This window comes from Aythya ferina, assembly GCF_964211825.1.
Source record: "Aythya ferina genome assembly, chromosome: 3".
Taxonomy (NCBI): Eukaryota; Metazoa; Chordata; class Aves; order Anseriformes; family Anatidae; genus Aythya; species Aythya ferina.
Window position 1 is genome coordinate 35,829,345 of NC_140298.1, and position 27,880 is coordinate 35,857,224.

Consider the following 27,880-nt stretch of genomic DNA (forward strand, 5'->3'; position numbering starts at 1 on the left):
AACAGTTGCCTTTTTACCAGTCGTTTTTTAGCTTGGCTTGTATTCTTCCCTCTATTTCTTACTGTCTAAGAAGTCTATACCAAGAAGGATCAACCACAAGCATCTTACATGAAACACTATACCAAGATTTTAGGAAGATCTGGGGGGTTCAGAGAAAACTCCTCTGGATATGAAAGGCAGGTGCCAGTGAATTAATCAGTCCATATAAAATTTAGGTCAGTCAGAGAACAAATTCACAATTCATATCACATATTGAAACAGCACAGGCTATTGCTAAAATATCTGTCAATCGTTCAGTTGTCTACCTGGAGGAGTTTGCCCTGTCATACCATTTCCTCCTAATTTGTTACAGGGATAGAGCCCTGTACGTAGAAGCTCAGCTATTAGGAATTGTAGCCTTCCAGGAGACCTCCCTTCTGGCCACACTAAGGCCCCCCTTCACCTATATTTTCATCTTATCACTTCTAGCCTCTCAGGTCAACAGTTCTTCAAGGGAAAATGCAAAATGTTTTTTCTCCTCTCTTCACCTTAAAGAGATCTGTAACACAACTCATCCTTTTATTTCCAAGAAGTAGGTAAAAGCCTACCTACTCCAGCTACCAGCACTCCACAAACAACCTCCTGGCACTCCTACCTATCCAACCAACCACTGAAACAGTCAAGAAGCCCAAAATGGAGATGGAACAATTTTCACTTAACAAGATGTGAAGCACTATAAAGGGTGTCTCAATTACTCCAGCCAGAGACTGCGATTATATCAGCATTGCTACCAAATCAGTGGTGCTAATAATTCAGTGAATTCTGCATTGAAGCTGTCTCAGTGTCCAGACAGAAGATCACTGTTTCTGCCCACACTTGCAAGTTAATTACTTGAGTAATTAACACCTCTTTGCACCCTGCTGAAACACAGACAGGGTACATACAGCTGTGGGCTCACACTGCATGAGGCTGTGACATGGGGACCATAGAAATCAGAGTATCGGAGTCAAATCAGATGTCTGAAATATGTCATTCCAGAGCTATATCCAGCCTAGGATCTTGTCTGAACTAGGAGTCTATAAGGAAAAACAAAAAAACTTAAAAGCACAGCAAGAGTACAATGACAAATTCCCAGAATACTCTCTTTCTCTGCTTCTTAGCTGCTTGTGGTCTAGCTAACATTGTTAGCTGAAGATACTGTCTTTGCACATGAAAAAAAAAAAAAAAAAGTAAAGAGGAAAAAAAAAAGCCTTTATTTCATTTACTTCTCCAGTTGATCAATCAATGAAAATATTTAGCATCTCTGCATCCTAGAGGAAAAGGTTTTAAGATTTTCACAATTCCAACTTGAGATGTTTATTTGTTCTGGACCTGTCACTTGCTAGTTTCACCTGTTGTCCTCTAAGACTTGTATTAGAAGAGACAAGGAACAAAAGTATAATTCAATGTCTTTAGATATCTTTATCTTTCCAAGTTAGAGTAAATCCCTTCCTGGCTGTGGAGTAAAAAGACTATTCAATCATTCCGTCATTTCTTGTGCAAAAACTGTTCCATACACACACCCTGGCTGCACCTCTCTGCAGTTTTTCTAGTTTCTTTTCCAGAACCAGAACAATGTAACATCATTGATAAGGGCTGCTGTGGACAAACAGGGTATTGCACTGGGTGACAACCTTTACTGCATGTTTAGCTCTAAACGCAATAGCTGATTTACCATCACTGGACCACCATCTGCTGCACCAACAAAACAGCCAGCCAGAAAAGCTCTCACAGCGCTTTTCAGGGATGTCCAGTAGTTCTGTACTGGCTGCACACCACTGAGGTTTATTTCCTGAGCTGGGGGAGTACAGGAAGCAAATCAGATGTTCATGACATTAGTCAAAACCTCTTCCTTTTACAATTCTAGTTCACGTATACAGAAAAGTAAATGAAATCATGAATGAATCATCACCTGAAAGATCTCAGACATTCATAAATCACCCGCTTATTGACAGCATAGGGAGTAAACTATCTATATTTAATGACTACTGTTTTCTTACTTCTCTTGTGGACTACATGTGCTAATCATGATGATTGTCTTTGATTTATTGTCACATTTCATTGCTGCTGTAACTACACATTAACAGCCTTCCAACAAGAAAAAACACCTTAACATGCTGCTGCTGACTGCATGATGAGGGGAGTGAGACCTTAACTGTAACAGCTTTTAACGGGCAGTGCATCTTAATGCATTCCCAACTGAATGTTAAGGGAGACAGAATGTGCTTGAGTAATTAAAGGAATAATCAGTTCAACTAACAGACATGGAGGTCTATGAGCATCTTTTGGGTAACTGAGGTTAAGACAAGTTAAGACCAGACAGCAGTCTACAGAATGAGTGAAAAGTTTTGATTCAGCCAGATGATGCCAAATGTGAAACGACCAAATGACAGTTGCACTGCAGAACTTCCTTGTGTTTGTTGGCATTTTTCTATTTGTTTGTCAGTGTAGACTTAAAGGCAGTCCCATACAAAAAAAAAACAAAAAAAAAACAAACAAAAAAAAAAAACTGTGATCAATGGATTTTTTTTTTCCCCCTCCTATATAAGCCATCTATGAGCAGTTTGTATTTTTCCCAATCAATAACTGTGCTAGGGATTTTGGGCCAGCTGAGATTTCTGATTTTGCTAGGTTGACCATTTCTACTACCAGAACCTGAGGTTATGTTTACTTGCACAATAAGTACAGAGAGATGTGAAATCCTTTGGTTCTTCATCTAAAATCTGAAGGAATAAGTCAGCTATGAGCTGATATAAATTTCACCCTCTAGAACTTCAGCTGAAATAAGAAGCCCCAAAAATTAAGAGGCCAGATAAATCTTAGGTGAGGCATAATAAATACACAAATGTTGTTCTATGTTATATGATTTTAATCCAACATTGGAGTAAAATACTGATATCAGTAGAATTTCTTGTATGATGAATTTCCTCAGTCTGACAGAAATTCAGTCTGACAATTGTCAGTAATAAGCAGAAATATATGAAGAATATTGGGTTTCACTGGATATATACTTGGAAGATTTTTAGTATCCCTAGATAGGTAGCTAAATATAACTACGTCTGCATTCTTTGGATAATTCCAGATTCCAGTATATCCATTTCCTTCTCAAATAACTATTAAACAAATCTGGCAACAATAAACAGGAAGATAAGGAATGTAGTGACTATCTTTTTCAACTATGCTAAAGAATATAAGCAATTGAAAAAATTGCCTTCTACTTCAGCTGATGTTTGCTATTTGAATATTGTTTTTGTAATAGTCTTGCTGAAACAAAAAGCCTAAATGAAACTCTCTAGTGGGCTTACCAGTAGCTGACCCTGCACATTCTGGGTTTGGACCTAGTTTCCATTCCAACACTTTGGTACTACCTCACCGTTGTATAAGCCTCACTGCACAGAAAACCTGTAATGGGCAACCTGATCAACAGCTCTGCTGTGGACACTGCATGTGACTGTAGACTAGTTTAATACAAAATCTGTGCCTTTTTTTTCTCTTAAAAAAATAGTAACAGTAACCCAATGCACATGGAAAGTGCCAACTATCAATTTATTCATATTTCTCAGAGTCCTTAATGGGAGATGCAGTAAAAGCATATTGAGATTTTATTGCAGTGGCAGCATACAGTCCCCCAAAGCTCTGCACTTTTGGAAGATTTTGACTTAAATCATCAGGAGCTCTTCATTCCCCTTTCCCATGTCTGAGAGATGAGCTTCCTGTAATAATAACTAACCCTGTAATAATCACTAACACATTTAAAAGTGAAATAGTTATAAATTTCATCTTAAAGCATAAAATAACATGAACCACACACCAGTCAAAGGCCTTTCTAGCACAAACAGCACTGAACTGCTGCATGAGGCTGCTCTACCACTGGAAACTTTCTCTATCGCTTGTTTAGCTGTTTACCTTTCAGCTTACAGAAGCATTGGCAGTGAAGTCTTGTGCCAATCCTTTTCAGTTCCTTGCTGAAAGGAACTGAAAAGTTCTCAAAAAAAAAGTTCATCCCACCCAGCACCCTGCTGCATAGCTAAAATACAGCAGTTAATTGTCTCCAGAGATGAGGAAATGTAATGGCCTGCTTTGCCACAGCCCAAATCTTCCACTATGGTACCATGTGTTCATTGCCATTTTACCTTCATACTAACAGCGCTGTGAACCTTAAAGCAAATTCAGTATTTTATAGCCTATTTTATTTGGTGAAATAGTTGCTCCCTTTATGTGTAATCAGCCACAACAAAGAGACCTACCAGGGCAAGAAAACACAAAATGAGAAAGGAAGAAAGAGAAATTGTACAAAGAGAAATGGTACCATTCATATGCCTACCAGTGGTCCTAAAAACGTTAAATGAGTCAAACTTTGTTAGAAACTGAGAGGCAAGTTTCACTTATTTAAATTAGACAAACTTGATTACAATTTAGAAAGGAGAGTTTATGTTCTCTAAAAAATGCAAAAGCTTATTTTCTGTAAAAGTAGGTCATAATGGCATATTAAAGATTTTCACAGGATTAAAAAGTTCAGTTTTATTTTAAAGCAAAATTCACAAACATTCAAGATGAAAATAAATAATAAAATTAAAATAAAATAAAATAAATAAAATAATAAAATAAAATAAAATAATAAATAATAAAATAAAATAAAATAAAATAAAATAAAATAAAATAAAATAAAATAAAATAAAATAAAATAAAATAAAATAAAATAAAATAGTGTAGACATTTTTTGTTTGTTTGTTTGTTCTCAGGTACAAAGCTATCTACTAATGAAAAAGCTGATCGGAAATTCCTCACCAGTTTTCATTAAGCTGTGTCTCTCTTTTAACAAAATAGACTTGGGGAATCCCAGGCATATACTTTATCAGCCAATCCTTTATAAGAATATAATAAACATCAATACGCTTTGTCTTAAGACAGGTTTATGACATACATTATCTTCCATTGCAAAAGCAAAAGTGAAAAGCAAAGCTTGCTTATGACCAAGAATGGATCTAGCCATAGTCAATGGCTAGTATATGAACATACATACACACTGTGTGTTTATAGACTTATACATAATGATTTTGAAAAAAAAAAAAAAAAAAAGATTTAAAACATATAGCAAGGATTTTTTTCTTTCTTTCTGGCATCATTTGCAATATTTTATTCAAACAGGAAGAAAATACTTTGTTTCAGTTGGACTCATTTAACCTTTCCAAAAATATTTATTGATTCTGAAGTGAAAACATAATTGTGAATTATCAGAGCTTTTCATTTGATATTACCATTTCAATTTCAGAATTTACTTAACTTTTAATATATAAAAAGGGAAAATGTTCCTAAAATTAAACAAATTGTAATCTTGAAGGTTTTCCTCTTGTATTCTTTGCAATGAAACGTGTGTTTTGGTAAGTTTTACTAAGTACTGCATAAACTCTTTCTTGCAAATGTACTTTGACACTAAAGACAAAACCTTCATTATGTTTCCTTCCCAAGTATTTTGTCTGGTTTTGTCCCAAAATAAATGAAAATATATTTATAAATATATATGCCCCAGGGACTAGTACTGACATTCCTTTTCCTTGTGAGATTCCAGGATTTACTGGATATCAGCATTTAAATGCACTTACAGTCTACGTTCTAGTTTAATTAATTTTTAATGACTGTTAGAATTTTTGCTTTCAAGAAAATTCATTCCAATTTAATCCTTACTTTATTTTTTATTTTACACCAATTGTTTCATGCATATTTGGCAAACAATTGCCTCATATTCTAGCCATGTTATTTTCCAGCTTACTAATATTCATGGCTTGATTAATCACTGCTCATATTGTTTTCAGATTATTGGTCATCCAAATCATATATGATACAGTTGCTGCTGTTTCTCTGAATGATTAAAACACGCAAAAAGATGAACATTTGAGTATCTCATTCGTCATAAAAATCTCAATAAAATTAACAGGAATCACTATAATTCAAGTGACCAATATCACTTAATATCAGCCAAAGCCTAGCATGTCAACAGAAGTACAGAAAGCTATCTTCCTCCTAAGTATCAATTTTCAAATGCTTAGAGACAAGCTCAAATGTCCTTCCTTTATCTGAGATTAGCATGATTGTATCACTTGATGCCCCATAAGGATTCAGTAATATCTGTTACTCTATTGCAAAATTATCATAAAGGAACCATGTATTGGCAAGGTAAATGCTTTTATCTTGTTCCCGATAAGATTATAGAAATAAACAAAATAACAGCAAATCAAAAGGAAAAAGAAAAGGGGGGGGGGGGGGGGATAAAAGAATGAACAATAGAAGGACCCTAATATATGGTATTAAATAAATTTATAGCTACAGGAAATATTTTTTTGAAGCAAAATGGATGACAATCTGAGATCCCATATTAATTCTTCCCAAATAGCTCTCAGATGATGTTTTGTATAAATATCAGAAAAGCTTCAAGAATTCAGTCAGGAATGGATGGAAGAGAAACAGAAGTCCCAAACTGTTTTTTATTCTTAAATGCTTTTGCCACCTGTAACTAAAGATGCTTCAAACATGGAATAATCAGCTTTCAGAATGAACAGAGCCTGGCTTACCATCTTTAAAAACCTTGACTGAAGAAACAGGCCTGTGAAGGCAGACCTGATTTGCTGCAGGACTGAGGTCTTAAGCTGCCATTTGCCTTTTACCAAAGCCAACAAGACAAGACACATTTAAAAACAGCTGGCTGCAGTGTTCATTTTTGTATTCTATATGCTTGTCAGTAGGAGAGGAAAAGAGAATGATTGTGAGAACATGTGAGTGCATCTACATCACACACTAAACTTGGGAGGATTTTCATTTATTTTTTCCCAAAAGATGATTGAGTTCCATAGTCAGAAGGACATTTGAGGAAGAACTGCACTTTATGTATATGCAGTAAGGTCATGACATGTATGTAACTGCATGACATTCATGACATACAATCATGACATTGTATGTAATGATCATACATTCCATGACTGATCATGGAATTTATCAGTTCCATGATAAAACAACATATACTATCAAAAGAAAAAATAAAAAAAAAAAAATAATAATAAAAAAAAAAAAAAAAGTTGTAAGCAATTCCTTAAAACACATTTAGACTAACATAAGCTGAGTATAAAGCTCTGGAGGTAGTAGAGACAGCACAGCCTAACAAAAATCTAACTCTCAATTCTTTCTCCAGTGTCTGTCAAGATGATGGTGTGAGGAGCCTATATGATGTCCTGTCCCTGTAACATCTATCCCTACTAGGTCTCAGTTTCAGTTAGGTCACTGCTTGATCTGCCTGTGATTTAACACTAACTACAGCAACACAGAAGTAGCAGGATGTGTCAAATAAGAGACCAGATCAATGAGCCATGCTGGAAAGAACTGCAGTAGCTGTTCCTTGGCCTGAGGGCATTATTTATTTTTTAAATGTAAATCCTATAGTTGAGATAAGATGTCTGTCGTGTAGCTTTGATGTTTCCATTCTGTGGTAGGACACTAATGTAAAGTAGAAGTGACCAGTGCACAGAAATTCACCACATCCTACTTCAGCCTTCTTGCAGGAGAATGAATTTCTTCCTTTTCATGGCATAATTTTAAACACAGGAAAGTTTCCTGACCCACAAATCCACAAGGTTAACATAGACCTTTGTTATGCGATTCACAGAATAATTAAGCAGGTGAAAACTGTGAAAGAGGAAAACAAAACATTAAGGTGGGCATGAACTGCAGCCATTTGATGTCCAGCAGAGAAGAGACAGGTCTCAGTCCATCAGTTGCACTCTGGAAAAGATACCCTATGAAGATAGGCCTGTTACATTTTAGAGGGTCTTGCACTTTAATCTGAAAGCTTGTTGCTATGTTTTATGAAGCGTTGAGGGGAGGGGTTATAACTATTAATGAGTGATTCATCTGCTCAGTGAGAAGAAACTCTTTGTATTTAATGCAAGGGAAAAATAAATAGCATTCTCATCCCAATCACTGATTCAGGGAGATGAAAGGAAGATGGAGAAAATGGAAATGAATGCACAAAGGCTAGAGTAAATTTTCCATGTTCATCAAAAGACTAAAGCAAGTTAGATGTGACAAATAAAGCACCCCACAGTGGCTCAAGAAGGGATCATCTATGCACGGTGTGACTAAAGAGACATGTCATAAGCCCTTCTTTACCTTAATCAGGCACTCTGACTCTGCAGCAAGAAGGGTCATACAAATATCTAAAGTGACAGAGACATCTCCTTGGCTGTATCACTTCTGATTCTTCTTTCTCTCTTTCCCTTCACCCTACCAAAATTTCTCCAGTCTTTCTTCAGACATGACCCTCTTTGCCCACAATGCATTCCCTTTCAGGAATATCCATTGGGCTGCTCCTTACCTCCTCTGCTTTGACCCTCTGACAGTAAAGCCAGTTCTGTCTAGTTCACATAAAACTACTGACACTCACCCCTAGATCTGCAGGGGAATGTGTTTTAATGAGACACCTGAAACTTCCTTTCCTCCCACTGTCTGGAGAAGCAATAGGGTATGGTGCCAGGAGACCATGGACAAGTGAAAATTCACCTTCTGTGAGACTCCTGGGTCACTATTGTAATTGTGAAGCTCTTCAATAACCTTCTCCCTCACCCCGAGACAATATTCAAAATGCATTTGGGTAGCTGAAAACAAACGATGTAACTGTGGCGACATGGAGAGGTCACACTGTCATTGCAAAGTGTATATGAACTGAAGTGCTCATGGCTTGGTCTGCTACATATTTGTGTAAAATGGGATTAGAAAATACTTCTGTATCTCAGTGGTGTTTCTCAAGCAAACTTAGATTTTTCAGAGTTATCTGCAAGATACTTTAGCCTGTGAAAACCCATGGTCCTCTCCCTTTCATAAAAGTTTCTGGGACTTAAACACATTTTTCTACCAAACATTTCCAGAGGAGATAAGTTATCTGACCTCATAACAGAGAGAAAGTGCAGTCAATAGTATGGAGAGCAAGCAATCGATGTTGTACCCTTATTTAAAAACCAATATACAGTAAATATCTGCCAGTAACAGTAATAACGTTCACTTATACTGGAGATAACTGATACAAAATGCCAATTAGCCATCAGTTTAGGAAACCAACAAAATGGTGTCAGTCCAAATAACTTATGTTCTAACAATACTCTTTGGCTTCTTTTCATTTTTTAGCTCAGTACATTTATTTCACATATAAACCATGCAGTTCTTTCTAAGTATCACGTGTATTTACCTAGGCACAGGAATATTCATAAAAGGAAAGAGATAAAATGATTACAGAAATGACTGGGAAGGTTTTGATTCTTATTTCTGAGGAGACAGACTCTTGTTATTGGCTGCTTTCAAACCAGACAGAGACTGCTGAGCAAGCCATGACAGGCTTTATTATTTTTTTTTCTCTTGACTTTTCCTTTTGCCATTTGACTGCTCATTGTTTTCATTCTGTACTGAAAGGGCAGATACATTTTTTAAGGCTGTTAACAGAAGGATCCAATATACATTCTGGTACAGTCAGTTTTTCCCTTCTAGTGCATGTACAGGTGCTGCCCTTTCACTGATATCACAACCCACTCGTCCTGCCAGTGCAGCTGAGGATGAGACAAGTTTAAGACATTCTCTTTTCCTTTCCCATTTTAATTTTTATCTTTAGGCAGCAACAAAAGAAGGATTACTCATTCTGAATGGCATGTAGACTGAAGCTTTTCTGATGAGCTTAGACATGACTAGAGAATGGCTAGGGACAGTTTGCACCTGGTGTCATTCTGAGTGCCCTCGCTCTTGAGCCTGTCAAAGCAAAATACAACTCTAAAGGCAGAAATATATATAATACTTTTTTTTTTTTTTTTTTTTAACTTTCTTTCCAGTATATGTATTACTTCCAACGTAATACGTGTCTGATCCCCGCAGTCCAGTGGGCTCGACCATATTGAGGTCTCTCAAAATCTGTTTTTCTCCAAGTAAAGTAATCTTGAACTCTACAGTCTTAACTGGACTGTTATGGCAATTTTTCTCAGACCTGCACAGAGACTTTTGCTCAACCCTGACCTGCCTTGTCTGGCTTCAGGGAAAAAGAGTCATACTGATAACTTTCTGCACTAGTGCCATACATGTGTTTTCCAGGGATTTTCAGTGCAACTTTAGTGCTATTAAATTAGACAAGGTGTTTTCTACCATCATGTGCTTTCTATTGATTTCATCCTTAATCCAGCTTTCTGTGCAGCTCAGCACCTACGTTGGTATGCACTGGGATGCACCAGCTTTGCCTCTCACCTTCTGACCAACCAAGGTCCAGGGCCCTGGATTTACTGCTATTCCAGGGCCCTCTCCTTATCTCACCTCTTTTCATAACACCATGTTGATAGCAGAACATCTGCCAGAGAATTAGAGACCAGATCCATCCTGAGGAGCAATTAGCAAAAACATCCTAAATGATCCCTTGTACTGCACATACTATCACTGCAGCCATACTTTCATGGCTACTCTTATTTAGCTAGCATAATCTCTCAGCACATAAATTTTCTGTATCTGGAGGACTGGTTTCAAGAGCAGACACTCAGAGGCCTTGGTACCCCAGAGCAAATGTTGACAAGACATTCCTGGCACAATACCGCTTGAGTAAGTAAATTGACTTCCAGGTAGGGCTTGGCAGGCAAATGTTGTCTGGACCCATGAATGGGAATGAAAGTACTAACAATTGCCTTAGCCCAAACTGAGAAAACAAACAAACAAACAAACAAAACAAAAAACAAAAACAAACAAACAAACAAAAAAAAAAAACAAAAACAAAAAACAACAACAAAAAAAAACTATGCAAGCCTTTTAATAAACTAGGAATATTTAGTTCCATTTTGACTGACAGATTTACTTGTAATTTAGCAAAATAGGATTTGAGCACAGCCTCTTTTAAGATCAGGTTTTGTACAAATTGCTTTCAGTTTTGATACAAAATGCACAAACTAGAAAGAAATTATTCAATTTTTCTACCATAAAAAAAAATAAGATGGGGTATACTGACAATTTTCTCCCTACATTTTTTTTTTCAGCCAAGGAATTCATAAACCTGACCATTTTCCAAATATGTTTCATTCTGATAAATCTATATTGTAATGAGAAAAACAAGAGCATTTTTTTCACTTAAAAATCCCACTCAGCTCTCTTCTAACTGGGTCAACAGGGATTCTGCATAGGACCAGAGCCTAACAGCATATCTCTTCCTTTTCCCCCAAGTTTTCAAATCAGCATTTTTTAATTAAAATATTTTCTGACTTCTGAGAATTTCACTTGCTGCTGCTACTGCTCATTTCATATTCTGAAGTTGGCATCCTGGATTTGTCACGAATGTTATTGCATGAAGATGAGGATATCATCAGAGTCCCAGATCAGGGCAGGACAGAGAAAATGACAGGAAGGAAGAAAAATTTGAAACACTGTCCTGCAAATATTCCAAAGTGTGGAGACAATTGCTGCTCCTAGGGAGGCAGAAAAACTTATAAATTACATGTTTTTTTTTCCCAGTTTTCCAAGAAGCATCACTGTGCGCCTTTTAATGACATGTTTACATCTGTTAATTTCTTGTGAAATTTTGGTGGCCTACCACAGAGAAGGCAATTTGAGTTCCTAGAAGCAGAAGTACCACTTACCAGCTCCCTTCCCTCCTGTGCACCCTGGGTGGAGGTGGGCTGGGAAGTAAAGTGACAGCAGGCCCTTTGCTGAGGTGCTGCATCATGCTGGGCACATCACACCTGGACACTTCCCTATCTGTTGTCACAAGTTCTACTTGATGGCTGGAAGCTATTTAGCATGTGCACAGCTGGACACTGCTACAGTAAATCCCAGCATTTTTTGTGAGACCCTTAGTCACAACGTTTGGAGACATGGATAACCAAGTGGATAATTGGTTAAGGTAAATAGAGGAAATAATGGAAACAGGAATGGCCCATTTGGTGTTGGGTAATGGATTCCATGGAAATCAGGACTATCTAGAAGGAACCATGGATGGTTTCTTTACACCTTTCACAACAGCATTACTGTTTTTCAGTCCAGCACCTAGAGGACAGTCACTCTCTTCATAAAAATAACATGAGACAGTATACAACCATGAACCCAAAGCAAGCACAGCTGAATGCTCAGGCCAAAAGGAAGACTGAGTGCAAACTTGGAACAAACTACCCTTTTGCTCCTACAGATGATCAAGTCTGTAACGATGATCAAGGCTGCAATGTTTTAGCAATTCAAAAAGGGGTGTTTCCTTGGGTGTGGTGGTAAGCAGACACTGACACTATCTCCTCACTTCCCTCCATGCAGGTGGAAAGCAAACACAGCTTTGAGGGTTTTCAGGTTGGAACCCCTCCCCAGGGAGTTAAATTAAATCTAAGCTATCTGAAGTATATTCCCACCTTTGACTACTACCAGTTAAACTTTGATAATTTTGAAACCGCCTCCTGTTTTTTGATTTTGTTTTATCCCCCCACAGGGAGAAAAATTATAATTAAAACAAAATACAATGAAACAAACAATCAGATGAACCTAACAGCACTGCATGGCAAGGTTCAATCAGTGGCCGGAGAGTCCCCTGCAAAGAGAGGGATTGGTGGCACATTGACGGGGACTGGCAGGGAGCTGGCAGCTGTGGTCCAGCTGCGCAGCAGGCAGGCAGAGGCTGCAGGGCAAGGCTACATGTGCCATTTGGCGTTCCCACTGGGAAGAATCAGCAATCATGTGCCAAATATAAATTTAAACAAGGAGTACTAATGCTGTAAGGAGTGGCGTGGGGCAGAGGGGGCAGCAGCAAATGGTGCCTCTGGGGACAGGTCACATTCCTCTCTCTGCACAGTGTGCCCAAGGCTGCCTGCTTGTCTCTGTGCCAGTGCCCAGCACAACAAGACATCGAGACATCGGGGGATGCCAGGCACAGATTAGCCCAAAAGGAAGAGCTGTGCTGGGGAGAGGAGGGGACAGACACTGCCTCTGAGACTTAGAGAGAGAGGCGGTAGAGGTTTTTGCTGCGATTCATTGGTAAAAGGAAAAAAAAAAAAAAAAAGGACTTGGTTGAACATAATGAGTTCTCTCTGTCTCCTCGCATTGTTGTTTATTTTTGATTCCATCCCCTCCCTCCCTGAAAATTAACAGCAGTTTAAGGGAAGGTCTGGTGCTTTGCATTGCTGAGACAAGACAGCAATGAACAGTGCACTCTGAAAGCACTCTGTTGTGCTCAAGTGGCTATCTGTAGGCAATGCAAACTAACCCAGGGCAAGCTGTGAACAATGAAACCCTAACCAGCCTGAAATACAGCAAGAGTAAAAGTAATTAGCTGTCTCTCTTCCCTCTCACTGCAGGCTTGAATTTACTTAAGCACATCCTCTGTGTACAAGGTTCAATAGAAAATTGATGCCCTGCAATACAGTATTTCCTCCTTCCCAAGGAACAGAAAATACCAGTGACAATTACGTGGCATCTGCTGGATTTACAAAGTGAACATTCTATAACAAAGTTAAGAAGTGTCAATGTAATCAATTGTGACTTTATTAAACTTACATAATATTTACTCTTTGCCTTTCAAAGACTCACTTCTCATCAGAAGAGTTATTCTGTCCTAGTATTCCCAAAGATGGAATAGGGAAAATAACCCCCACTCTAAATATTGCCATGATACTGCCTTAAAAATAAATTTAAAAACAAACTAACAAACAAACAACAAAACACTAGATAAGCCCTGGCAAAAAAAAATATAATAATAATAATAATAACAACAACATATATATGTATTTTTATATATATATATATATGCAGCAAAATAATCTTGCTTTAAATCAATGCTATTTGTCTCCTTTGAGTAGGAAAGAGTTACTGTATAAGATCCTTTCTTTGCACACATTACCATAACTGACCACTACGTATTTCCAGTTAATTAATCCATCATACTGGGACTTGTTGACTTAATCACTTATTTCTACTCTTTTATTCAGTCATGCACTTGTTCTGTAATGCAAAGGTGTGCATGTGTCCATGGAAGTCAGGGAGAGACTCAGTTTCAATTTTGCTACTTCTTGTCCTGTGGTGCCATTTAAATGCTTCCCCCCACCCAAATTCTCAGTGCAGAGAGCCTATATGTCTGATGACGTCAGACAGACATGACATGGCATATACCTGTTTGTGTACTCCATCAGCCGCATGTCCACCTTGCCAATTTTGGATGTCCATCATCAGTGTCATCACCTTACCAAAAACACCAACCTCTGTGACGGTGAACACAGAAGTAGCTGCCTGCTGCCCCTTCATCCCCTTCACTCCCTTTCCTTCTCTAGCTTTCTCTGTGCCTTCCATTTCTTCAGATGACATTTGACAAGGTCCCCACTCTTCTCCTGTATGTTTTTATATACAGCAGAGTTGACCTGTCCAGCAAAGTTGTTGCTTAGCTTTACCAGCTGTACAAATTCCAACAGAAAGCTAAAATAACTTTTACAGCTTTCTTCTATCTCCCAGGCTTAGAAAACAAACTATTATCTTTTTCTTTTTCAAATGTCTTTCCATCATTGTTTCAACACTGTCATGAAAAAAAATCCTATTGACACTTTAAAAATATTCTTTCTGAACTGCCTTTTCATGTCAAGACAGAAGCAGAAGCTGAACTGAGATTCATGTCTCTACGGGAACATTCTTATCAAGGCTAACATTAACAGCAAGTTAAAGTTATACATTTCTCCAATGCTTTTAAAATGTATAGCATATTTTTGCATATTTTCTTGCAATCAGGGAGTTAACTATATAAAAATGTTCCGTGTATGTATTTATGTACAGTTTGTATTATAGCTATATAGTTTATATACACACAAAAGAAGAAAATAACACTTACCTTTGAGAAGTAACATTTATCCCAGGTTTGGTAAAATAGTCTCAGACAGGCACTTAGACCTTCTTTCTATGTCATGCATCCTTTTTTCAGAAGAAGATATAATCAGAAAAATCCTGGTTGGTCTTCAGCTAACCAAAATGCAGACTAGATTGTTTGGCAGATGCAGCCAAGTAAAGTTCAAATGTGTGAATCCCTGAGACTCCTTATTCAGTAATATCCAAAGCACAAAAAAGGGAAATAAAAAAGAAAGAAAGAGGAAAAAAAAAGTGAATAACTTGTTCTTTTCCTGTTTGGTTTAAAAAAAAAAAAAAAAAAAAATAGTCCTGTAGGACTAAGCAGCCTGCAGGCTTTTCAAGCAGCCTGATCTTAGTGCATCCCAAGGTAACACATGCATTTTGGTACTGCAAGTCTTCAAGTTCATACTAGCAAGCCCAGCTTCTGCGTATGTGTGTGTGTGTTGGGGAGGGGGGTCGAGTTGTACGGTGAGGGGGAGAGGAAAGACAGGGAGAAACACAGACACACACAGAGATGGAAAAAAGGAAAAACAGCAAACTGGAGTGATCTCACAAAGTGCTCTAGATGGCAGAGCCTGCACAGCTTGTAAGACAAGCAATGTGCACACACACACACACACACAAAAAAAAAAAAAAAAAAAAAAAAAAAGAGAGAGAGAGAGAGAAAAAACAGGAACGAACTAGCAGGCAGCTTCAGGAATTTCTTCTTACCTCTTCTGACGACGCAACATACAGCAAGTGCTTAGTGCTGTATACGAATCCGCGGGCAGGCACAACTCTGTCAGACCCCTCACTTCTGAGATAAACAAATATGAGGTGTAGGAAAGGGAAGAAAATCAGAAACCAGAAGAAAGAAGGGTACAAAAAAAAAGAAGCTATTAAACAAGTAAGAGTATCAGGGAGGAGGCTTGAGTGGGTGGGAGACAAATAGTTGGTTGGGAAAGAGGCATCCAAACTCCTGGTCCTAATACAGATCGGCTCCGTAATTATGTGGCAAAGCACTGCCTCCTAAGCCATTGCGTAATAATAGAAACCTAAGCTGTGTAGACACAGCCTGACATGCTAAATCCTCAGGAGCTACACTCAACGTTTGTCAGTGGAAAGCGTGTCAGTTCTCTGGGGGCGGGGGAAGCTGGGGAAAAAGAGAAGAGGAGAGAATTTTACTGCAAAATTCATAGGCTGCAGCTGCAAAGAGCTCTCAGGTAGTGCTGATGCCAAAAGTGTTATATAGGGAATTGTATAGAGCTGTATCTGTATAGGGAGAGGTAGACAAATAAAGTAACCCTATCAGTTCCATTCATGCTATTCAGTATTAGAAGAATTCTCCCTTGATATATTTTAGCAACTTAAATGACAGAAAAGAGCATGTACAAAGGTTTTCTGTGTTAAATACTATTATTCCTTATGCTTGTGGTGAGAAGTAGATTTTGTTTTGTACTGAATGATACTGGAAGGTCTAAATAAAACCAGAATTGAGATAAAAGAACTTGGGAGGTTTGATCAGCCTTTTCCATTTACTGATAATTCCTCTCTCCAACCCTCCAGACACAGAGACACGTACATATTCCTCCACCTCCCTTGGCTGAAGAGGCTCCTAGACAGAACCAGGGAAAAGATGAGCATTGACTAAATAAGAGTAGGCAAAAAAAAAGACTCATCAAATTACCACACACCAGTATCAGTACACCAATAAACAGACCAATTCATAACGCCTTTGGAAGGAATCAAAAACCAAGAAAGAAGTACAACTTCGTAAAAAATTTACCTGGAAATTGTGAACCTGGCTCACACATATGGTCCATCTAGTTCAGTGTCCTGCTTCTGGACAGTGATTGGTAGCATACACCTCCGAGAAACCTGGACAAACTCATGCAGCCAGAGCTAGACAGCCAGAGCTAACCTGTTAATGGGCAAAGCTTCTCCTTAATCCCTCTTCTTTAAAGATTAGTTAATGCACTGAAGCATGAGCAGGGGACAGTCTACCTCTGCACATCCAGAATGAATACGTAAGGCATGATTCTGAGGTCCTTTGTGGTTCGCATAAAGTACACCCCATATTGGATACCCTGGATCTAAAGATAAATATCTCAGTGTGAAGAAGAAAAAAAAAAAAGAAAAAAAAAAAAGGATATTAATTCAGAAAGAGATTTCAGTCTGAAGAGTGAGAAGTTTGTCTTTATAGACTAGTATATCCTGGTTACTGTCCTCACTTACTCCTTACTCCAGCTGGAAATACCACATATATTTCAAGATGATATCCAGTGCAGCTAGGAGAACCACATCACTTGTATAGGTATCAAAATTGGCTTCTAGAAAGTCAAAGCAGACTCTATTGAACACTTTGAAGATATTCTTAAGAAAGACTGCATAGAACAACACATACTTATTTTTAGGGGATGATGAAATAGATTTTGCTGCCAACTTCATATCCCTTACTGTAACCAGTCCTGCTTCCTTGCTCTCTGCCTTCTGCGTTCCTGGGTGACTCCCTGTACAATGAGGTGAAGACTGCAGATGTCACACGTAAGGTATCCACACCATGGTAAAACAGAGGAGGAAGGACTACAGACAGAGCAATTACCTTTCTATTTTGCAGCATATCCTGTTTTTCTTGACTTTATAGGGAACAGGGCTGAATGGCTCTTCCTGGGAGGAAGGCTAAGGGTTACAACAATAGGTAACATTATTGGGCACTAAAATACTTGACCTGTTCAAAAGAGTTGAGAAGCAGGTAACTTCTGCACCCGACAGTAAGAATGCTAAAAAATAAATAAATAAATAAATAAATAAAATCATTTTTTGAATGACTAAAATGTGAATTTGGGAAGCTAATTTTAATCCTAGCTCCTGGGAATCCTGGGCCAGGCATTTTGGCTAGAAAATCTAATCGAAGTTCCAATCATGTCAGTGTCTATTAAAATAGATGTCAGTACATCACAGACAAAGAAGACATTTCTTAATGACATCAGGAATTAATAATAGACTCTGGGACTAGTGTTTCAGAGTCTGATTTGAAAGAAAATTATTGCTTGCAATGTCAGAAATCAATGAATTCCATCAATACTCTCCAAAAAGTCTTCCAAAAATCTTTCACCAACTACAACTTTGACAGTATTCATTCCCAAAGGAAAAATCAAACAACCTTAGCAAAAAGTATCCCAAAAGAGTCTTTCACGAGGCTGTGGTGTGATGGGTTCTCAGTGTGCGTTCTTTAACTTCCCTTGGTGCCCTTTAGGCTAAAGTCAGAGTCCTCTGGGGTTCACCCTCTGGCTTCTATTCTCCACTAACCATCCCAGATAAATATTTCTTCTCTCCCAAGTAAGGATCTTCTCAGTGAATTCAACCTCTTTCTTTCTTGTTCATTCTCTAAGGAAAGAAGAAATTACTTCCACTGTGCTCCTTTGTTAAGGCCTCTCCTCTCTCTAATCCCTCCTTAGTTCACAGTCAGCCAACACAGTTGCTTTGGCTACATCTGCTCTCATTTCCACCTCCAGGGCTATCCTACCACCGCCCGAAGAGCAACAAAAGAAATCTTGCTCTGTCTAGGTGCTGATCATCTTACTGTCCCACAACACTCACCTCTAGAAAGAACTGTCAAGGTTCAATGCCCTGTTCCTGACTTAGATCTAGAAAATACACAAGAGACAATGATTACAGATGACTAACTCCATGCTTACTGAACCTTTAAAACTGCTGCATTGCTGAGCTGCAGAATCTTTCAGAGATGCACCAATTCCAGTGCCCCAACAGGGTGCATAATTCCAATATGAAGACATCTCATAAAATCTTACAACCACATTCATACAAGTTCCCACTTACACTGGAAGCTACCCAAAAGAAACAGTTTTACACAGAACCTCTGAGGTCATGCTCTCCTTTAACATACAGTGTTAGGCACAGTACCTGAAACGAAGAAAAATTTAAATTAGCAGTAAGACCAAATGAAATTGAGATGCTTTGACACCCTCGAGGAGAACTTTAACTGCTACGAACATCATTCGCCTGTCCATGTCTGACAGACAGTATGTTAAAGCCTTTGGCCATCTGGTTGACAGTACAATGCAGCATGTACATATAGTCTCCAGAAATTTCTGCTTCCTGCCCACCCCCTTCCAAACTGAAGTAGTCAGCACTGGTCCACATGACTGTTTAATCAATGGTTGCCAATCAATTACACTGATTGAAAGACAGATTTAAAAAAAAAAAAAAAAAAATTGTCTGTGGCTCTACTGATGAAAACTGTTATTGGGAGCTGAACCTACCAGCTTTCAAACATTAGAGATTTGGGGAGAAACTGTATATTTCTTGGGTGTTGTTCAGTTCAGCTCTTTACAAATCACTGAATGGCTGTTTACACACATATATGCCAGTACAAAATATCCTTTTCACATCCTCCACCCACACATCCCTCTGCTTTTAAAAGCAGCTCCAGCCAACAGACAAACTGAATATGTTTTCTTTCTGTTTCCTGTATCTTATCATGGGGAAATCCTATTCTCAAATTTCTAAACTCAGAGATCCAACAGAGAGCAGACATTGATTCACTTTACAGTGGAATAAAATGGATTCTTGAGATTATTGTGGAGACAAAGGCAACACAGAAGCACCTTCTTGTAATGCACTGTTATAAAAAGCATAGACCAATATCATATATGAAGTATGAAGATGAACTTCTTTAAAATATGCCAGTTACTCCACAGTAACTTTAACTTGTCCATCCTGAGGCTTAACAAAAAATAAATAAATAAATAAATAAACAAATAAATAAATGAAATATTTGTTTCAGGTCAAAGAATCAATTACACATTCATTTATCTACTCCATTTTAAACATTCACCTCAGCTGGAATAACCAGGATACTTATGTTAACCTTAAGGGGATTCAAAGTAACTTTAAAGATGCTTTGAAAGAAGGATAGTATATTTTTGCCCCAGGTTTACTATTCTTTCCAGGTTCTCCCTTCACAAACAGGGAAAGACTTGTACTTCTATTTCACATTATCAGAAGTCTAGCTCAGCGAGTAAAATTTTATGCCCTTTGACTGACAGGTTAAGACCAGAAAGCATCATGGCCATCTCATTTGCCCTTCCATATATTGCCCATTATAGAATTATTTTCTGTGGTTCTTGCATCAATCTTCATACTATTGGCTGATACAGAAAATATATCTTATAAAGACAGTCTCTTGATTCAAAGATTTCAAGTGATGGAGCATTCATTCCCTTCTCCCTTTGTAACTCAGTCCAATCTTTAACTGCTGTCATTGTGAAAAAAGTCCACACCTCATTTTGTTAGTCAGAAGATTCTGGTATTTTACCAAAAGTGTAGAGTGATAATTATGAATTATAGCTGGTATCTCTTGATCAGAAAACACAAAATGAGGAATAGCAGAAGTTTCTTCCAGATAAGTGGATTTATTCCACTGGGTGCTAAAAAATGCTATTTGAGACCAGTGCAATCTATTTACTCAACAAATAAACAAACAAACTTCTTGTTTAGTGGCCATCTGCTTCAGCACAGCATTCATCAGAATAAAGAGACTGTGCTGGCAACACTTCCCCTGTGTTTGTAATTTGACAGAAGGGAAGGTACAACTTCCGGAGTACATCTGGAGGTAGTGATACTCTGCTGCCTGCCCATCAGGAAGCAGCACCTCATCCTGGTGGGTTTGCAACCTTTGGCTTCCATCCTTTTTGTGTACAGAATGCTCTCAGTTGCCACCACAATCCAGGCTGGGAGCAGATGCTCCCCACGCAGTCAGTGCAATAAAGGCATGACACAAGAGGAGTGTGGATAAGAGCCTCGATTTTATATTTTGACTCTTGACACACACAACAAGGGATATTAATCTTTTTCACTACTGAAAGAGGATATATGGGCTTGGTATGCAGCAGGGGGTTCCTGTTTGGAGAGAATGCTGTGATCCTTTTGTTGCGATTCCACGGGCATCAGCAACAGCATAAAGGAGGTCTGGCTCTCTGTCCGGGTGGGGGCTTGCTGCAGCTACTCCCTGTCCAATCCCACGTTTGAATCAGCTGAACCTTTACTTTGGATGCACTGAAATGAGTCTGTGAAATGATAGAGGTCTCGGTTTGCTTAGTAATTGTGACTTAAATAAATAAATACAGTTGTGAGGGATAGAAGTCTGTCTGAGTTTTTTAACCTCCAGGGAGGTGAGAATCATGAGAGATTGTGGACAGGTAAACCTTAGGAAGGATTTGTCATCCAGGGATAATGTTGTGAAACCAGTCTTACATTAATCAGGTGAGAAGACAGGAACTCTAACACAGAGTGGACAAGAGTGCATATCTAGGACAAGGTCACCTGTTTAAGCTGTTTACAAACCATTTCCCTTTCTAGCTCTAAGACACTCACCTGATGCTTTCAAGATTGTATGTTTCAGCCTTTGAAAGGAATGGTAACAGTTTTGTAGAAAAGTACTCTGGAGAGGCTCTTGGCCAGACCCTCATTTTGTAGCAAAACTAGAGCTACCACCATAAATAAAGTCAGTATTTGCTAAGAGTTGCCACATTATAGTGTGAAGGTGGCAAACTGGAATGAATCCATGAATAACCTCAATAATCTGCACTTCAAATTGCTGAAAGAAAGGACCATTCACCCCAGTCACAAAGCACTTAGAAAGCTTCCGTGGTCGCAATTATCTGCAAACTATTATGCTTGCCAAGGATGGGGGCAAGCACTTAATGGGAAACATCTCAGACTTCTGAAAGAAGTTAAGATTGTATCACAGGGTTATCAATGTGCAAGGCAAAGAAACAATACAAGGTGGTATTTTTCTTAGTGAAGAATAAATATGATGGGAAAAGTGTTTTGGTTTTGTTTTCTGTCTTTCTAAACAAACTTTACAGGACTTAACAAATCATTCTGGGTGGAAGAGAAGAAACAATAATCTATGTAGAAAACAGAAACTTTCAGGGCTGTGAAATGTTCAGATACAATTTCAACACTTAGAAGGTGGTGTTTGACCTCTGCCTGCTATGCTGGACCCTAGATCAGGGTGAAGATGGTCTTCATCCCACACACATCAGACTGAGGGCTCAACAGTTCCTTCCTGGCTCTCACTTGAGGCCTTGATAGCCTTTACAAGGTGTGCAACAGTAAAGATCCTGCTCCCATTCATAACCCAGGTGGACACACCCAAAGAAAGAAGGAGAAAATGTTGATGTGCATGATGCATGATTAGCATCATCAGGATAATAAGTGCTTGCAATTGTCCTCTCAGCCTCTGATCATATTTGGTTCCAAAGCAGGAAAAGAAGGAAGGAATGAGTCCTTAACTTCTTACAAGAGGAGTCAAATAGAAAATGGCATCTGTCTTAAAAAACACCAGTGAATGTAAGGCCTAAGACTAATAACCTAAATTTAAGTTGTAATTAGAAAGAGAAACAGCAAGAACCACTTAGCTGTGAGGAGCAACAGGAAACAAAGCAATTTCTGAAGTTTTTATGTTTATCTCAAGCATGGTATGAACAGATTATTATTTTAAGAATGGCCATAATTTGGAATATTTTGTAATGCATTGTTCTGTCATTTGTTTTCTCAATTTCCAAAAGGAAGTGGGACTTGTGCTTCTTCCATGGGACCCTGGGTGTCCAAGACATCTCAGCATGCCACAGCTCTACTGCTGTTCTGCTCAGAAACTCTGGAGAAGAATTTTAGAGCAAGAGCTTCTAAGTAATAAAGATATACAGAAGAAAACTTTTCCCATGTATTAAAAACTTGAGCAACTATTATCAGTTATGTCTGATACAGCTCAGTACTGTAGCACATGAAGTTTTACTTTGGGAATTCAATTTTTACAGTAAGTTTGTTCTATAGATATTAGGAAATCTTTGCATGAGTTTTTCTCTTCCCCACCTTCTTCAATCTCTTATGTTCACAGTAAGAACACATGGAAGACAGTCTGTACTCCCTAGAGCACCAGCGTGAAAAAGGTTGATTACATTTCTGTATTTCCTTATAAAATGTTAAATATTCTTATGTCAAATATGTCAAATTAAATGAGTTTCTTGTGCTGCCATTCTTTTCAGCTCACTGGGTCATCCTCAAATGATACCTTCCCTGCTACTATGTGATCCACCTCTGGAGACTTCACCTTTATCTGACATTGTTCATAGCAAACTCAGCTTTAGATCAGGAGAGAAGTAAAAAATACAGTTTTTAAAAGGACTTCATTACTGACCAACTGCTGTGTCTTTATCTAAGTTCTGTTATGGGAGAGATTAAAAAAGTCTGTGGTTATACAGAGGCATAGGAAAAAACATATAATAGGGCTCAGAGGTTGTTGCAATACAGTACAAATAAATACTCCTGGAATTTAAACATAAAATGATTCTGAAAGACATACAGAAATCTCAAAGAAGCCAAACATATAAGTGTACAAACTAGAATGAGCAATTCTTGTTTTCTTTTTGCCAGCTGCCCCATTTTCTGTCTATAGAATTGAACATGAGGCCACCAGAACTGAAGCTTGAAATATTTCCATGTATTTCTCTTGTACCTGCAAATCATTGCCTATGTGATTGGGGACAGAATAGGGTATTTATAATGTATTGACAATTACTGCAGTGCTGAATGAAAAACTGTGGAAAGAGTAATTTTTTTCACAACATTTAGGGAGTTGAATATAACAAAAGTAGTGGACTCTGGGATGGAAGGTATCACTGGGTATTGTAGGATGAAGTATACTCAAGCAAAACAAAGCCCCAGTAAGTGTAAGAAAAGGTGAAATTACATGATATGTACATACACACAGAGAGATACATGTAAAGCCTGGAATAACTCGACAGCTGCCTCAGAGACTTAGGGGTCCTTCAGAGGCTATGGTACTCCAAAGGTGACCAACAATACTCAGAACAGATCCTTCCACTTCTAAAGAGTTTTAAAGCTAGATGGGATTTCAGACAGACAAATTAATGGATCCTGATGAAGACAATTGGACCCTTTGGACATCATTTTTTCTGAATGTTCTCCTTTGCAGTAGAGTGCCTGCAGAGCTGCAGGATGTGTGATGACCTCAGGTCCCAAAGGGGGCCAAATTCCAGCTATCCTAAGACTGCCCATTAAATGAATGGATGCTGGATTGGGCTTCAAGTTAAGAAAACTTCACACAGAGCATTGCTTTAGACTACATCTCTATCACTAAAGTTTGTAGTGTTTTAACCTAGATGCCTGCCTAGGATCTGGCTAGAGATGCACATATATCTGCTGCAAAAAAATATGCCATTAAGCTAACACCAACCTGCTTTAAAAGGAAGGAAGATGAGGGCTTGAATGCACCCTCATCTCTAAGTCTCACATCTGTCTCATGCTGCATCAGTGTAGATGTAAATCTAAAGAGGGGGAACAGCTTTAACTTGCTCTCCACTACCCCTTCTCAAAACTCAGCAATGAGAGAGGGTACTACAGGACGCAAGAGCCCCAATGTGTTTACTCTTTCCATGCTGCAGACCTCTTGCAATAGAGGAAAATGAGGAAAAAAAAGGTACCATTAGGTCTTCCAGAGATCATGGGTAAGGAAGCAGAATCTGTGTTGGAAAAATGAACACTTGAACGTAAAAGGAAATTAAAATAAAATAAAAGGGGAAGTGGTAAATGGAAAACATGACAGGGGACATCAAAAAAGATTTTGAGACTTAACATGTGTGGAAGAACAGAGAATTTGGGTGCATAAAGTGGAGCCCAGAGCAAGAGGACAAAATAAAAGTAAGAAAAGAAGATGAAGATGTGGGAAATCAAAGAGGAAACTAGGAAGGGAGACAAAAGGGGCTGAAGGCATTTATGGCTATCTTCTACCTCTTTGTTCTGAACAGCAACTTAAATGTACAGAAATGTCTTTCACATCACCAGGCAAAACAAACAATTTTGTGGGATATTTTGTATCAGTGCAATGAAATGAACAAATATTTTTGGATAATTTTCCACCATCTTGTACTAATCTATTAGCATGAGTGCCTCAAAACTGAAGCAGGTGCTTCTGAACAAATAAACACAAAAAAATTCCATGCTTCACAGGAGTTAACTAGAGATAATCTGTGCAATGGGAAAAGCCATGAAACTGAACTGTTAATTTCATTTATGCCAAAGGTTTCAAAACAGTCTCTTTAGTTCAAAGATCTTATTTTATAGAATCCAAAACAACTTCTCCCACAAAAATAATAAAAGCAAAAGCCTTCCCCTGGCAGTAAAACCACATTTTTTTCTGAATGCCCAATGAGATCACATGTTGAGAATCTTGATGTGCAAACACGAAATTATTTCTGATTTCTCATGATATGTGTAAATGTTTTTCTCTTATGTATGCAGGCACAAGAGAGGAGCATTTATATACTTATATGTGTGTGTTTCCATTTTGGCAGTGCATTCCTTCTGATAAAAAATATCATTGCTCAGGGAGAGCACAAAGGAATGAGAATAGAGGCAAGTAACCACTCCAGATGGGGACAAGGTCTGCTAATTTACACAAGGACTGTGGCTCAGCCACAGACGGCATCCAAAAAGACACCGGCCAGAGAACAAACCGTAAGAGCTATTCCATGACCTGGTGCAGAACACGGTCACAGAATTTGAAACTGTGATTAACTAAGACTTTCACACAGTTCTTGGGCTATTCAGTTACTCATCATTGGAAATTTGGCTGTTGAGGCAGGTGTTTACCTTTACGCATCAAGGTTGTACTTGGCATCTTGCTGAGGAAAACCAAGGGTGACATTATTCAACAGAAAACCAAACAGCTTTATTCCTGGGAAAAGGGGACATCCACGCAAGGATGATGAATTAGGCCTCTCACTGCCACTGCTGCCGGTAACAGCTAGAAGCCAAACCTGCTAAGGCCAGTCAAAAAAAGTGCACTAAGCACTTGTCTGTATTGTCAGGCATGCAAATAACCACAGAAATTTGATCCAAGTTGTCAAGCCACTGACATTTCATGGACTGAAGCCCTTCAAATCATACAGAAATGTAGTGTATCTTCCTCAGTGGATTTTGGATCAGACCTTACTGAACACGTCTGTAAAGATGGCCATCTACTTTGTTCTTTGGTAAGTTTCCTTCTCTCAGAAGTGTGTATTTTAATAATTTAGCCAAATAGGTTCATGTACTGCTAAGTATGTTCTTTTCATGCAGCAGGATAGTCTCTGAGGATGCAGTTCAGGGAACCAACCCATTTACTATGAATCTCATTTATCTACCCTCATGCAGAGTACAGATTTCCTCAGATGCAGTATGGACACTGAGACAGTTAACTACAAAGGTAACCCAGGTAGAGATATAAGAAGCTTTCCAGAAAAAGAAACAGCTGCTCTCTCTACCTCCCCAACTTATTTAAAATGAATTGATACTTTTTTCCTTCTGGCTTCCAACCTGAAAGAGAGGTGATTCAAATATAAAATTCAAACCTGAGACTGAAATCATTCACCTCTTTTTAACCTTGACATGAAATTAAAGGTTCATCTGATCAGGTTTTTAAAACTATGCAAGATCAAACTCTGAAGCAGAAGCAGAAATGAACTGAATACACAGTTGTCCCCTGGGGAGTTGTTTTTTTTCTTTTACATATCCACCCAGACAGAATAAATTGATCAGGGGTGAAAACATTTCAGAGGCTTGGGCTCTTCTCAAGGATGCTCAGGCTGCCTGAATATGAAATTTTACTGAAAATTCAAAATAGAATTATTTTTCTCCTAGAGAGATTTTCTTATCAAAAACTGATCTCCTTTAAAAAATATTGCTTTTACTGATTTTCATATGAAAGTTATCAGCTTAGTATACATTTCCAACTATATTGTTTTCTCAAGATGAATTAAGTCACAAGATGTATAAAAGCAAAACTATAGATATTAACTTAACCAAATTAAATTTCACTGAATTGCACAATTGCCTGTTCTAATTCAGTGCTATGTGCCTCAAAGTAACACTGAAAACAGTCAAGACACCAAGCATCCCGAAGTTCACCTCAGAGTCCCAGCAACTCTGCCATGTTTTTTATTGAGTACTTCCCATTGTTGACACAAACTGCTATCACTAATAGCAACAGAAACCTAATTGTGCAAATTATTTAAGAAAACCAGAACCATGTGTATTTAACCAGCTTCAGAGCATAAACAAGTGAATTTTCTTTGGTAGTAAGTAATTAAAATGAAATTGTCAAAAACAAGCTTTTGTGTGGCATTGTCAAGCAAATGGGGTAAAAAACCAAAAACAAAACAAAACAAAAAAAAAACTTTGTTGAGCCCTCCCCTGTGCTATTCTTGACCAGTTTGGTGCACACCACATGACTTTTGCACTAATGGCACTGTTTCATAAAGTTGTTGCCAAAGATATCTTAAAGAAGAGGAGGAAATTCAGTAGCAAATAAGACTGAATCTGAATGTACTGTCTATATTAGAGGAGATGGTCCCAAAGGGAAGATACATTCAGCTGAAGTCTAGATGTCCAGATTGCAGAGTCAAGTTGTCAGATTCAGGAGGCTATTGCAAGCCCAAATTTCCTAAAGAACTTAACACAAGGTCTTTATCAAATGCGGGAAAGACAACATCGTTCATCCCATGTTCCCCCTCTGGAAGCTGCTGTTGCTTATCACTTTAATTGTCTGATAGCTGTGCTATGGTGCAGCAGATGTCTAAAAACTGACAGGGTAAATAGGCACGAAATAGTCATTTGGAGATCTCCTGTAAGATACTCTGATAAATATCCCATAGAGAACCCACACACATCAGATATGATGAGTGCGCAGGCTCTCTCTACTTCCAGTTTCTAAGCACAGTCAAATAAGAAAAAATAAATAGCTAACATTCAGATCCTTAAACTGTGGTAAAACATCAAACACAGCAGAACAGACACAATTCTGCAATGTAAGCCCTGTGCAGAGAATAGTTTAGGGAGTATGAACCAATCTGACAACATCTACAAAAACCTTATTAACAGCCCTGTAAAAGATGCAAGAAGTGGTAGTAAAGGCTTCATGATCTCCACTATGTGG

The 27,880-nt window shown here is 38.3% G+C and overlaps 1 protein-coding gene across 14 annotated transcripts in view; it reads right to left on the reverse strand.

Annotated features, from left to right (window-relative positions):
- Window positions 1–27,880, reverse strand: part of LRFN2 (leucine rich repeat and fibronectin type III domain containing 2) — a 220,164-nt gene that overhangs the window by 133,934 nt on the left and 58,350 nt on the right. For 4 of the 14 annotated variants that reach the window (XR_014690654.1, XR_014690657.1, XM_084512288.1 and 1 more), the window contains 2 exons: window positions 15,592–15,676; window positions 14,867–15,068 (listed from right to left, as the gene is read on the reverse strand). The exons of 1 other annotated variant lie outside the window; for it this stretch is intronic. The gene's annotated coding sequence lies outside the window, so the exon portion shown is untranslated. Of the gene's footprint in view, window positions 1–14,160; window positions 14,406–14,866; window positions 15,069–15,591; window positions 15,677–16,645; window positions 16,781–27,880 lie in introns of all 14 variants that reach the window. 9 more of the 14 variants (XR_014690655.1, XR_014690658.1, XR_014690656.1 and 6 more) reach the window with 6 other exon arrangements.